Source organism: Vipera ursinii (assembly GCF_947247035.1).
Source record: "Vipera ursinii genome assembly, chromosome: 3".
Taxonomy (NCBI): Eukaryota; Metazoa; Chordata; class Lepidosauria; order Squamata; family Viperidae; genus Vipera; species Vipera ursinii.
The window spans coordinates 161,967,492-161,980,220 of record NC_139516.1 but is presented as its reverse complement, the minus strand read 5'-3'; the positions used below and the strand labels follow the sequence as shown (position 1 = coordinate 161,980,220).

General features: G+C 38.7%; 1 protein-coding gene across 3 annotated transcripts in view; it reads left to right on the top strand.

The window, feature by feature from the left end:
- VAPA (VAMP associated protein A) overlaps window positions 1-12,729 on the top strand; it is a 32,644-nt gene that overhangs the window by 6,700 nt on the left and 13,215 nt on the right. The window lies entirely within an intron of this gene.

Genomic DNA, 12,729 nt, shown 5'->3' with positions numbered 1-12,729 from the left:
CCCTGCATAAGTAAAACTCCTAAATATGTTTAGGAGTATAGCTCATAATTGCTTGCGGTAGTACTAATGAAATATATCATTGCAAATACAAACATAAATAATAGTTAACCACTAAAAATAGTGATGTAAGAATAACTAGCATAGTTGGAGCCATGGGTAATGGAAAGATATTGCAAACAATCCCCTTCTAGCATACCCAGGAATTGCCCATACCCTAGAGAGAACTATGACTATGGTGTAGCTTTCACAGACACTACAAAAGTACCTCTTTTTCCATGGGGGCTTCTAGACCTATCTATCTTAACAGCTCCCCGGATGCTTTTACAAGAATGATATTGGTATACTTTCCTTTGCCAAAAAGTTAAGGTTCGAGAGGACAAAAGTAAAATATTTAATTCAGTTGCTAAAATGCAAAAATTGCTCATTACATAGCAAATGTATGTCTACAAAATTTCAATTTGGAAAATTTATGTTAAGAATAAATATAAATACTTGCTTCTGAATCTCTAATAATACAAAAGAAAATAGTTCTACATGTAATATGAGAAGTAGGTTTAAAGTATCAATTATTAAATATTTGGCAGTGCTGGTGGAGAAGTTCATTAAGTTGTACCATACGTAGCAGACGAATGTGTTGTCCTAAAATCTTTACATCAATATAGGTAGTCTCACTTTATTATTTACAGTTATATACTGCTGTATTCCTTAAGGATTCCTGGTTATTCATAGTAACAAAATAGGAAAATATCCATAAAACAAAAACATAGAACCAGTAAAAATATTTAGGACAATAACCTACTCCAATGTTTGCAATATTTTAACAGTTGTTATTAAAACTCTTTTAATCTGTGTTCTTTAAATTGCAAGCAATATACAATTCTACTCTTAATGTCTTATACTGAATGCATATAACAGGGGTGTCAAGCTGCTGCCTGCAGTGAAACCGCACCCACCCTATTGCCGGCTATGGAAAAAAAGTCACGATATGTCGCGACATGTCACATGACGTTGCGAGTTTGACACCCCTGGCATATAAGAACAGAGTTAAGCAGTTACATAATAGTAATAGCACTTAGACTTATATACTGCTTCATAGTGCTTTACAGCTCTAAGTGGTTTATAGAATCAGATTAGAAATTGCAACCAGCAAATTCGGTCCTCTTTTTACCAGCCTCGGAAGGATGGAAGGCTTGAGCCGGTCAGAATCGAACTGCTGGCAGTGAGCAATGAGTTAACCTGCAATATTGCATTCTGACCACTGTGTCACCAATGGCTTATCATAGTTAACACGTTTCTTATTAGTGTTGCTTCTAGTAATTGGTAAACCAATAGATCTGTCAATTTATGGATGTATTATACAGAATGAAATGAGTGGGTTTAGACCAGGGGTAGGCAACCTTGGCTCTTTTATGACTCTTGGACTTCAACTCCCAGAATTCCTGAGCCAGGCTGGCTCAGGAATTCTGGGAGTTGAAGTCCACGAGTCATAAAAGAGCCAAGGTTGCCTACCCCTGGTTTAGACCACTTAGTAGCTGTATTTAATGGGTAGCTGGGTTGTATGTATGCAGCTGGAGGGTTTTGACCTTCTGGGTCATGATTTTTGGTCCCATCATCCTTCTGATCGGGTACATGGTATAGCTTTTGGTCATGGTTTACTTTACCATTGCTACCAATGTAAGTGCTTTGACCATTCCATTTGTGTGGGCATTGAGGCTCTTACAGCCCCAGCAAATTAACTCACCTGCAAGACTAAGCATAATAAATATGATGCAACTCTGTATAGCATCACTTCCTGGTTCTAGCAACTTTGGGGTTTGGGGCCAGATAGCAGCAGCTTTGTTGCCTTGTGAGGAGGTGAAAACATAATCATTTGTCTTAGTATTTAAAAATATTATTAAAAATAAGAAGGAAAACTAAAAGTTTGTTTTAGCTTGGGTATCTAAGATAAGGCATTTAAAATACTATGGGAAAGCAGACACAAATCTAAATTGACGAATTTGAGGCACAAAGAAATTAAGATGGAGCAAATAATACAAGACTTTAGTTTGCACAAAAACTAATAAACTTCTGACAGAAAAATTAGAGGCAAATTCCAAATTAGAGGCAAATTACTTTCCAGATATAATATTTTTCAGCAATTTAGCATATCTGAAAAATATGCTCAGGAAGGTATTGTCCTAGAACTTGTATGTTGGAGAGAATATGGATTTTCTCTAACCTGATTCTCCATTAAGCTGGTCCTTATTCCTTCAGATTGCAATCTTCATCCAAAGCTTTAGAATAGACGTGTCAAACTCACGACGTCATGTGACGTCGTGCAAGGTATCCGAGCTTTTTCCCCATTGCCGGTAATGGGGTGGGTGTGGTTTCCCAGTGGGCCAGCAGTTTGACACCCCTCCTTTAGAAGCACTTTCTTGGAGCTCCTGTTAACTCACCAGAGTTTTATGGGTCATGGTTCAGCACTTTTTCTCTTTTCAATCCAGAGACACCTAGCTTTGCTGTTACCATGGTTTCCAGACAAATCCTCCCTAGCTACTCAGAGTCTTTGCCTCTCGCTCCCTAAGAGGCCTTATTCTGTTTTCCTTGAAGATATTCTTGATTCCAAGTCTCACACTCATCTTTAATCTCAGAGAAAGATTTTTAGCTCTGTGCTTCTCCTGGAAACGAATTCATCAGGGTCATGTGACTATTTCCAATCTCATTTTACTTATGTGTCCACACACCCTTGCCTTTTCTGTCTTCTAGATTATTATTATTGGATTTTTATCCTGCATTATTAATATATATCTCAAAGCTGCAACATACCTAATACTCACACCTTCTAGTTTCCTCACCACAATAACCCTGTGAGTTGGATTAGACTGAGAGAACAAGACTGGCCCAAAGTCACCCAACCGGCTTTCATGCCTGAGACGGGACTAGAATTTATAGTCTTAACTACTACAGGTAGCCTTCAATTTGTGATCACAATTGAGATTGGAATTTCGGTTGCTAAGCAGTGCAATCAGTAAGCGAATCATCATATGACCAAACATGATTTTATAACCATTTTTGCTGTAGTTGTTAAACAAATCTCTGTGGTCCTAAGCAAATCACATAGTTATTAAGCACATCTGGCTTTCCTTAATGACTTTACTTGTTGGAAGTCGGCTGGGAAGATTGCAAGTTATGATCATGTGACCACAAGATGTGATAATAAATGTGATCTGATTGCTAAGTTCCCAAATTGGGATCATGCGACTATGGAGGTGGTGTGACTGTCATAACTTAGAATGGATCAAGTCACATTTTTTCAGCACATTCATAATTTCAAACCATCATTAAACAAGTGGTTCTGAGTCAAAGACTACATGTATACCAAACTGGGTCCATCAGATGCTTTCTTTCTGATTGTTCTTTTCTCTTCAGACAACAGTTTTTGTCAGCAATTGTGAAGAAAGGAGAACTTGTTGAGCAAACCAGGGCAAGATTTTTCTTCTCTTTCACCCTTGAGGCTTAAATTTTGCAGTCATTGTGAGCTTTCCTGCCTCTTTGGGATTGAGTATTTGTCGTATGATTGAATGTACAGAGTTTCCTGTTCTATGTCATGCCTCTATGTCAATGGGGTTTGCCTGGTCAGCGTAGTAGCATATATTTTAAATTGTAGGATTTGGAAGCAAGAGCCCAGGATCATATTGAATACAAAATGCATGACAGAAAAAAATTAAATTGCTAGAAAATTACAGAGAAAGTGACATTGTAACAGAAGTGTATAATTGGATATAATGTCACCACCTATTATTTCCAGGTGGCAATGCTTGAATGTGGAATTGGCTGAAGCAAATAATTTATGTTATGTATAACTTGGGAAAAGGACAGATTTTGAGATAATTTTATTTAATATTTAAAAGCACATTAGAAATCTGAAAGCATAGTATGCTCTTAATTTGATGTATTTGTTAGCATTAAAGATGGTTTACATGTGACTTACTAGTCCTGATCAGCTCAGCATAACACTCCACGTTTTGATACTCTCCACATTTTGTATAGCTTTTAACATAGTAAATACCCAAATAGTTGGTTGGATAGTGAACATGAATAAATGTAGGTTTTAAAACTAACCCGATTCATCCATTAAATAACATTTTAACTAGTTTTTAAAACCTTACAGGTAGTCCTTGACTTATGACTGCAATTGAGACGGGATTTCCCATCATAAGAAGTTCTGGTTGTAAGTCGGGGCACCCACATGACTGGAACTGATTTTACGATATTTTTTGTGGCAATCATTAAATGAATCACTGTGGTCCTTAAATGAATATCATGGCCTTAAGTGCAAACAGATTGTTTTGAAGAAACATTTTTTTTCAGAAACCTGCAAAAAAGTTTTTAAATCACAGTCATATGACTGCGGGATGCTGTAACTGGTTGTAAAGATGAACCAGTTGCCAAGTACCCAAAATGTAGTTACATGATTGTGCATATGTGTGTGGGGTGGCACAACATTTTACAATGATCCAAAGTGCTTTACATGGCATAAATTAAAGCACTTGTTCTGGGTCCATCATAATTTTCAGTGGTTGTTAAACAATCAATAATAATAATAATAATAATAATAATAATAATAATAATAAGTTGGAAGGGACCTTGGAGGTCATCTAGTCCAACCCCCTGCTCAGGCAGGAAACCCTATACCATTTCAGGCAAATGGCTGTCCAGTCTCTTCTTAAAATCTTCCAGTGTTGGAGCATTCACCACGTCTGGAGGCAGGTTGTTCCACTGTTAATTGTTCTAACTGTCAGGAAGTTTCTCCTTAGTTCTAGGCTGCTTCTCTCCTTGACTAGTTTCCATCCATTTCTTCTTGTCTTGTTGCTTCTTGTCCTGTTGACAACTAGCTGTATAATAGAGAAAATTGCTACTATAGGAGTCATCTTATATTGATATTTGTTAACAATATAATTTCTTGAGGGTGTTGATATGAAATGGGTGGACCCAAGATTTTGTAGGGATTTTTGATTGTTTTGGGGAATTTGTTTAATTCTATTTTAGGGTGTATATTACAATTTTTGAATTTTTCCCATCCTAGAATGTGAAGAAGCCACACCATTAAGAGTTGACAAAAATTGACCAATTAAGGACTTGTAAAAGTCTTAGAATGAATTGTCAAATTCTTGTACATAAGTCTGATAGGGGAAAGAACCTTTCCTTCTGGTATAATTTTTCATATTATAATTATTGAAGGTTCTAAATGCAGTGTTACCATTGTAAAGCATCTTAATAAGAACAGCATATCAGAAGTTTCCAAGGACACAGTTGCACCTTGAAATATAAAATTAAAAGGTAAAACTTTGCTGGACTGGAGCTTGATTATCATACAGTACTGATGATTTCATGGACACATCCATATAGTATCCTTGACAACACACCACCAGAGACTGTGTACAATTTGTGTGTGTGTGTGTATGAGGGGGGGGAGGGAGAGAGGGGGAGGGAGGGTCATCTGTACCTTGGCTGTTCCACTATTCTAAAGGGCATGTGCCATGACAGAAGGCATGCTTATTGGGCCTTATCAGAAGGCACTGTTTCATGGAGATGATCTAAAACTTGTCTGCTCTATCTGACCTTGTAGGATAGCAGAAATAGTTGGAGATAGATGGTTCTACAAATAAAGTAGCACAATGCTATGAACGGTTTTATAGGTGACAACCAGTACCTTGCATTGCAGTAGAAATCCAGTGCAGCTCATGAAGTAGTGATGTTAAATTGGCATAATGTTCTATACCATCCCATGGTACATTCTGGACAACAATAGTTTCCAGATGATCAAGGGAAATGCTATGTAGAGCATGTTGCAGTAGTCCAAGATATGATCAAGGCATAAGTGACTGAACATGGCCTCCCAATCTAGGAATGGACGCAATTGATGTACAAGATGAAATTGTGCAAAGGAACTCTTGCTCCTGGCTGCTGCCTGCTCTAAGCAGGAATTGTGAGTGCAAGAGGAACCTAAAATTGTGATCAAGTTCTGTCTTGGGGAATGGCAGATCTAAAGATGGAAAGTCTTAAAATTTAAAGGGTGGGGGCAAGGGATCATGGCATTAAAATCCACAGCCACTCCATTTTCCTTGGGTTGAGCAAAACTTGTTCTTCCACATCCAGACATCCACAGCCTTCAGGTGTTGGAAAAGAACTTAATTTGATTGGGCAGGGATAAAGATATAAAATTACGTATTATTAGTATATTGATAATACTTAACACTGTGCTAATAAACGTCTATGTGGCTTCATATAGATGTTAAATAGGAGCACAGAGAGAGTACAACTCTGAGGAAACCTGTAAAGCAGGAATGAAGAACTAAACCTCTCCTGCTAACATCAACCTGAACCGCTTTGGAGGAAAGAGAACCCCTGCAACACAGTGCTGTCATTTCTGTAACAATCCAGAAGGATAGCGTGATTGATGGTATCAAAAGCCACTGAGAGATCAAGAAAGGCCAGAAAGAAAACCCCATTGCAGTCCTACCATGGATCATCTATAGGTATGATCTGTGCTGTTTCAGTGCTACATCTGGTCCAGAACTGAAAAAGATAAGATAATCCATATCCTGAAGGGTGCTCTGTACCTGCAAGTTGATCACCTCCTCAACAGTCTTTCCTAAAAAAGGAAGCTAAATCCTAATCTTAACCCTAAAAAAAAGTATGTTGCAGACAGGATGAAAATTGTCCAGAATTGTTGAATCCGAGGATGAAACTTGGAGGAAAGGGCAGACACCTGGCTCTTTAAGAGCTGGCAAGCTACTGCTTCCTTTAAGGATTCATTCACCACCATTGGATGTAAACATATTTTGTCCCCCAACAGACTTTAATCAGTAAGGAGAGACATGGAACTAATACATAGCTGGCTGGACTTAACATCCCCAAGAATCCTGTCTACTTTCTCAGGGCTTACAGTCTCAAACTCTTTCCAGATAACCATATTTGACAAGGCTTTGGTGAACTCCATGAGCTTGCACAGAGCCCAACTCAGAGTGCAGGCGGTAGCGCACGCACCACATGTGCGGGCGGCCCATATGCGCATACGCATGGGTGCAAGAGTGCATGTTGCGGCTGAAGGTAAACTTGAACTTGGGTCCTTCTGATTCTAGTCAAACACCTCATCCACTATAGTCTTAAAAATAATCAGAATAGAGCTGGAAGGGACCTTGGAGGTCTTCTAGTCAAGCAGGAGACCCTATACCCTTTCAGCCAAGTGTCTTGTCTAGTCCAGGGGTCTTCAAACTTGGCCCTTTTATGACTTGTGGACTTCAACTCCCAGAATTCCTCAGCCAGCTTTGCTTTGCTTTGCTGGCTGGCTGAGGAATTCTGGGAGTTGAAGTCCACAAGTCATAAAAGGGCCAAGTTTGAAGACCCCTGGTCTAGTCTCTTCTTAAAAACCTCCAGTGATGAAGCATCCACAACTTGTGAAACTACGTTGTTCCATGGTTAAGTTTTCTCAGGAAGTTTCTCCTTAATTGCAAATTGCTTTCCCTTGATTAGTTTCCATCCATTGTTTCTTGTCTTGCCTTCTGCTTCTTTGGAAAATAAGTTGATCTCTTCTTTGTGGCAACCCCTCATATACTGGACTACTGCTATCATGTTACCCCTAGTCGTTTTTTTCCTCTAGACCAGCCATACCCAGTTTCTGCAACCGTTCTTCATATGTTTTAGTCTCCAGGCCTTTAATCATCTTAGTTCCTGATCTCTGCACTTATTCCAAAGTCTTATATGTATGTATAGGTATACACTGTATACCTGTACAACTATACTGGACTATCCAACCCAATCACTATATTATAAACCCTAGTATATTGTTCTCTTCTTCTGATGAGTCTATCAAATGAAAGATTTACACATTTCCAGTGGTTTCCAAATAATCCATTTGGATTTGTAAATTGCTTGCGGACTGTGCGTAGTGAATATCTGCTTGTTTTTGTTAAGATTTGGTGTCATTAGTAATTTTTGCAATTCCTTTTGTTAGGCATATGGTGTTAGCCTACAATGTTGGGTTGAAAATATATTAACCATAATGCTATGTCTTTAAGTTGTTAATTGGCCAATGGGTGTGTAAGTGTTCTCATGGCCATAAGAGGAAGCTAGGAACGTAGCTTCTCTCTCTCTCTGAATTCACTGATCTCTACTGTTACTGTTTTTGCTCTGCTGTTGGTTTACTACTGTTGTAACCTGAACTGTGTATTGACCTCTGGACCGGTAAGAAGACTTTGTATTTGGATTACTCTTTGGACTGTTGCTATTGTTTATGACCTGCACTGTTTATTTTTGACTGCATTTTTGTTTTTACACCACCTCAAAAGTAAACTACTTTTTGTTTTTAGAACTCAGTGTACTCCTGTGTGTGACTTTTGCTACTCTCAGTACCCTTCCTTGTCTGTGCAACTCTTTGGTAGCACAAGGAGACCTCTGCACAATAAATTCCTTAACACCTTTTTTTAATTTAAATGCTATATCAGAAACAGTACCCACTACGGCTGTTTGATAGTCCTTTTCAAGCGCTTCCCACAGTGACTCTGTCTCAGTTTCCCCACTATTAGTTTTTTACCTTTTTATTCACTTTATTGGTTTCATCAACTTCTAAAGATCCACACATATATATCGGGCATTATTATCTTGGAGTAGTTTGTAGAGCTATCCAGCTGTAAACTCTGATGAAAGTAGAAAGCTTTACAGTAGTGGTATTCCATGGATGCTTGTGGAAATAGAAGGTATATTGAGTTTAGAGAGCAATATACAATAGATTCAGAAAAAGAAATGATCTTGTTTTAGAGCTGTAGCACTATGAAAAAAATTACCTGGTTTTGGAATCACTTTTCTCAGACAGTGATCTTTCCATAAATTGTCCACTCCCTTTATGAGTAGAAAAGACTTTCTAAAATTAGTAGGGCATATTTGGATCCATCTCACTGTCATTATAAAGTTAAATTTTATCTACATTTATAATGCTTTCTAGGACAGTATGATATTATGGTTTATCTATTCTAGTAAACAAAAACTAAAATTTATACAGCATCCTATGGATTCAAAAATGAAAACATGGTGCATAAAAATCTTTTAAAATTTGGAGATAGAAATAAATGACATTCTGAAATTACTAATACTGATCTTTCGTAGAAAGTAATTAATATTGTGCAGTTTCTTTCCTTGCTGACGAGAAGTGATAATTCACTGTCATAGTTCAGGCTACAGAAGATGTTGAATTTCTTACTGAATTTAGTTCTGAACTGAATATGACATTTAAACTGTTGTTCAAATGCTTTAAGTCTGCGGCAGAATAACCTGGAAAATGAAGCCTCTACAGGAGGGGTGTCAAACTCAATTTCATTGAGGGCCGCATCAGCATTGCGGTTGCCCTCAGGGCGCTGGGTGGGTGTGACCTGGGTGGGCATGGCCTACTGGGTGGGCGTGGCTAGAGTGCGTATGGTCTACTCGGTGGGCGTGGCCAGCTCTACATCGTTCGCATCAAGGGTGCCTATGGGGGCCTGGGCAGGAGTGGGACAGATCTGAGGGTCTCTGGCAGAAGGAGGGTCTCTGGGCCAGGGCCAAGGCAGTGGGGGCCGTTCCCTCACTGTTTCCAGGATGGCTTCGTGGGCCACATGAAACCACTTCGCGGGCCGGATCCGGCCCCCGGGCTTTGTGTTTGACATGTCTGCTCTACAGTCATCCTCATAGGAATATACTTTTATCTCAAGTCAAAGGGGATGTTGTCTATGGTATAAAGTGTTAGTCTTTAAGATTTAATAGAACTTTGTTAATTAGAATCTATGAAATAAGTAGAACATTGTGGGAAGCTGGATTTGCTTAACAACAGCATCAAAAGAACATTGTAAAATCAGGCATGGTCACGTGATGACTCATTAATGACCTCATTGCTTAGTGACAGAAGTTCCAGTTCTAACTGGTAGTAAATTAAGGACCACCTGTATAGATTGTCTCTGTCTATATACATGTGCACTGTGAAGTAGAGGACAGATAATGAACACGTCATTCAGGGTCAAGTGATGAGGAGGGAGCAATACTTAGATTGGGGCTGTCAGTCACATTCTAAGTCACTATCTGCCATAAAGATAAATTGGGAAATATTTTTTCTGGATTTTCTTCTCTGTAATTCTTACCTGTTTGAAATCAAACTTTCATTTGCTGACTTCTTCAGCCCTACCAAATGTGGTCCCATTGTGTTATCTTTGGAGATTTATTCTGTTAAGGGACAGATGAACATCGTCTTGGGTTCTAATTCCTTTTCAACATTTCGCTGAGTTGTAACAATAATAAAACAAAAGAGAAATATCCAAAAATGTCTTATTGTGCTGTAAGCTTTCACCTATCTAAGTGATCAGAAGATTAATCCTGTCTTTGGGACACATGTAACACAACTGAACAAATCTGGAGCTATTATGATTTAAATTCCTTCTTCAGTGCTGTCTTGGGTTGTGCATAGAATGCGGCCGTGTGAGCAATCTTGCATGTCCAAAGACTACATATAATACCTTTGCTGTGAGACCTGCATTGGTAGTCAGTCAACTCAAGGTGTTGGTTATGACCATTAAACCCCTACATGACATGTGCCAGCTAACCTACAGAACCATCTTCATCCCATTACATCAGCCCATCCTACCAAGTCAAGGCAGGGAAGATACATTGTGGACCTGGTCAATTAAAGAGTTCCACTTAGTAGGGCACTTGCCCTCTGGAACATTCTTCTTCCCAGGGGAGAAGCAGGCCCCCCATTCTGCTGGCTTTTTGGAAGGGGTTGAAAACATAGCTCTGTTGCCTTGCTTGGGGCTCACAGAGAAGAACACAGCTATGAAGCTGGTTAGCACCCTGAAAGGCCTTCCTCCGTCTTTTAACTAACTTTTAGTGTTGAAGGGCTAAGAAGGACCAAGCCTGGAATGGCTTTGATTGGGGGAAGTGGGAGGTCCTTGGCTTATTGACTGGTGGAATTTGGTTAATTCTGGTAATGGCGAATGTCAGGATTGCCATCACTAAGCGTTGCAGTCACATTACACCACACTTTATGACTATATTGCTTAGTGATCACAATTCTGGTCCTAATTGTGGTAATAAGTCAAGCACTACTTGTATATTCTTAATTTTTGAAGACTGTAAATGTACAGATGTATATTTGATTGACTGCAGTTAAATGAAAAGAAACAGAAGGTTTTGATGTCCTTCGTTGCATTTGCATTGATAAGAGATAAAACACACTGATCTAATCAATCTGATTTGATTATGTGACCTCAAGTTGTTTTTAACTCCAGGTACCACATGGATAGATTTTCTGTATAACAATGTGTCACTAACCAGCGGTGAACTCACTGCCATTGTTGTCCACTTTGCTGCTGATTGCCCCCTTCTGTTCTCTTCTTTCATCTTTCCTAGCTTTAAAATCTTTTCAGACAGTGGGGTCTTTGCATAAGGTGTCAGCAGTAAGATAATTTGAGTCTGGTGATTTGTGCCTTGAGTGAGAACTCTTGGTTGATTTGTTCATTGATCAATCAATATGTTTTCTTGGCTATCTATTATATTTCCAGGAATCTTTGAAGTCTTTGATAATTCTTCTATCCTGCTTCTTTAAAGTTCACCTTTTGCTTCCAGAGAATACCATGGCTTCTATGATTCTGATTATTATTATTTTTTTAAATCCCATTTATATCCCGCCCTTCTCCGAAGATTCAGGGCGGCTTACAATTTAAAGCACAAATCAATGTGCTTAGCAATAGCCTTCATTCTATGTATATGCCTGCTTATTAGGGCTTCCCCCCCCCCAAGCGGCATTATTACATAGTCAGCTTATTGCCCCCAACAATCTGGGTCCTCATTTTACCTACCTCGGAAAGAGGGAAGGCTGAGTCAACCTTGTAGGTATAGAAACATTGCAGCATTTGAATTTCTTTTCCAAGGCCTTGAGGGCTGGTCTGTCAAGTGCTAGTCAGCAGTATACTTCTTGAGTGCTATAGTATAATTTAGTGTTACAGTCCAACTGAGCCTGTGCATGAACAGTTTGGCTAGTGGTGTTAAAAACAAAATTTAACAGTTTGCATGATGTGGTGTTTGTGTGTGTGTGTGTGTGTGTGTGTGTGTTGTCATTGTTATTGTCATGGTCCTTTAAATTAATCTTGCTTCTTGGTGACTAATGGAAATTGTTTTACCGGTACAGTCTCCCTAAGGCTGAGAGACCATTAATTGGTCTAAAGTCATTCATGCCTAAAGAAGGACTGAAACTTGGCTTTCCCCAATCACAATGATATGGGGATGCTGTGATGGCTGTAACTGTGAGGACCAATCAGTCCTTCCAGTCTCCAGTAGAGTTTATTGAGGCATAGGAGCAATATGAACATCACCAATGAGTGTTTCTAGGAGTCTTAGTGTGTAGCTTTTTCTCAGAACGTTGAGTTTAGCAATTAAAATAAAATTTTGCACTAGACAGCTCTCTCTTTTTCCCATTATTTGCTTTCCTTTTCCATTTTGAACTAAGGAAGATTGTTACCACAGTGGCAAATACTACTTTGGTCCCAATTAACCCTCATTCTTTATTGCACAGTTATAGCAATATTGTCAACAATATGATTGCAATTTTTAATGTACTTAAAATTATTATATGGTAAATATAAGAAAATTTCATCATACATATTAAAAATTCTATTTCGGTTGACTCTTGGTTCTTCAGTAGAGTGATTGATAGAATTTACATGAAAGAAT